General features: G+C 42.0%; 1 pseudogene; it reads right to left on the minus strand.

The window, feature by feature from the left end:
• Nucleotides 1–6: 6 nt before the first annotated feature.
• LOC119345906 lies at nucleotides 7–2,242 on the minus strand (annotated as a pseudogene).
• Between the last annotated feature and the right edge of the window lie 188 nt (nucleotides 2,243–2,430).

The raw sequence follows: 2,430 nt of genomic DNA on the forward strand, positions 1-2,430 counted from the left end.
ATCTCCAAAATGTTCCTCCCCGTACGTGATTGGGACAGTCTGTTACAGATTAAAACCAAAGAGGTAGTAGGTTAGAAGTAAAATAATATTGCATGTAACTGTAAACTAAGGTATGGCCAGTTATGAATACTATTACAGCATAGAAAATAGTGTCGTGTGTTTGTCCATAAAGAGAAGCAAGTCAACAGACTTGAATGTGCATGGTCGAAGCAACAAATAAATATGGAGGGAGCTACTCACCAGGGAGAATGCTGGATGAACATTGGCCTTGCCAATCAGAGCAACAAAGATGGTTATGCCACTTCTGCGTGAACGGATAGTCTGGACCATGTCTTTCACCTGCTGCTCCTGAGCAGAGGTTAGCTTGGTCTTATCCGTGGTAATATAACCATCCTTCTCCTGCTGCTTCTGAGATGAGGTTGGATTTCTTCTAACAACACGCCTGAAACCAAGTGCATTCCGGACATGATCATGTGACGAGAAAGAGCCATCTCCTTGTCCTGTGTGTGTAAACAGAAACTGATAAATACAGGTATAAAAGATAGATGTTTGTTAAAAGGGGGAGAATATGTTATGTGCTATTTTTATACCAGCTGATGACTTGGAGCAGGAGGAATGATTCAGGGGAGGCTGCATTAGGATGGCCTGCTGCTGCTGATGAAACTGAGCAGGCGGTGGCATTAGCATGAGCGGATGAGAACAGTCCACGGGACCATCAGAAGGATGTCGGCTCACGGTTTCAGCACCAGTTGTGTGCCTTTCGAGTGCACGAGGCGGGAGCAGATTGACAACAGATGAAGCCTTCTCACGCCCAAGTTCATCCAAGATTATGACACTGAACCGGGAGTTCCCATTGTATCTGAATAATATTATTCTGTCACGTATCTCTAGACTAAACTTCTGTACACAAGCTCCCCCATCCCGCTGCAAGCACAAGCTGCTCTTCTTGGTTCTTGATGACTTGAATTTTGTATTGACATTTATTCTTTGTTTCAAGTTCAATCTCTCCTGGGATCTCTCCCTTGAAACGCTGAACAAATTCCTTTTGGATGATCTGCGGAAGCACGTTTCAAGAGATTATATTGTTTGAAGGAACAGTCTGTAAACAACTTAAAAAATGAAACAGCAACCAAACCACTCGGAATGTTTGGGTGAACTAACATACTTGAATGTGCTATTATGCAGGCTTAAATCTAGGCATCAAATTAACTGGAAGAGGTTCCATGATGATGCAATAACTACACATGGTACACATAATTTAAAAGTAGAAGAACGAAGAAAAACACAGCTGGGCTCATGAGAAACAACAAAATCGTATGACCTAAGGGAGTGGTACTGTTTTGAATATGAATATTAGCATCTTATCTTGGAAATCACCCATCATGCGCATCAAAAAATATTTCTTTTCATCATCCAAGTTCATATAGTCATGTTCATCCCAGATTTCACATGTTTCACAAAGTGCGTTCACTTTTCTAGCAGACCTGCAGTGCAAAATCCATTTGAAGTGAGATTTGGTCTTGCCCTATGAAATGGTATCGTACATAATAATTGAAGACTAGCTAAAAACTTCACCCGATTTCGTTGTGTCTTCCTTGGACTTGTGGTGGAAAAGGATCGACAAGAACAGATGATGCTTTCTCACGGCCAAGCTTATCAAAATTATAATACTAAACAGAGAGTCTCCATTGTATCTGAATAGTAAGGAATCACCCAACTGTAGATGGAAGTTCTCGACGAATTGGGGCCAACCCGCTGTAAGAACATGCTTTTCCTGGTACTTGGCAACCTTAATTGTGTAACTGTCCCTGTTTCGAGTTTCTAGGTTGATCTCACCCGGGATCTCGCCTTTCAGGCATCACACATACTCTTTTGGGATTATCTGCACACAAAAAATTAAAATTATATCTGCTGACACGATATAGTTCCTGAACAAGGTCCAAACACGCTTCAAGGAAACATGTTGAATGCTTAGGAAAGTAGCTAGTGCCTAAACGCATAAGAAACAAAACATGCATTCCGTAGTGGGACTAAATCTAAGAATAGATATTAGTTACCATCTGTTGTTGAAAATCACCCAACATAAGCATCAGGAAATGTTTATTTTCATCCTCCGAATTTCTGTAGTTGTATTCATCGCGCCGTGTGCATCTTCCACAAGACGGAGACATGGTCTTAGCCTGGCCACCTGCAGCACAAAAAAGTGGAATGTGAAGACATGAAGAGAGTTCATATACGCCATGATGGATCAAGAGAGGAAGAGAGCAGAGCAGCGCACCAACCAATCGACGGAGGATTACTTGCCAGGATCACACTAAAATCTGAGGGTGGAGAAGTCCAAGATCGAAATATAGCGGAGATCACGCTGAAAAATGTAGACTTGGTCTCTCTCTCTCTCTCTCTCTCTCTCTCTCTCTCTCTCTCTCTCTC

This window comes from Triticum dicoccoides, unplaced genomic scaffold (assembly GCF_002162155.2).
Source record: "Triticum dicoccoides isolate Atlit2015 ecotype Zavitan unplaced genomic scaffold, WEW_v2.0 scaffold33153, whole genome shotgun sequence".
NCBI lineage: Eukaryota > Viridiplantae > Streptophyta > Magnoliopsida > Poales > Poaceae > Triticum > Triticum dicoccoides.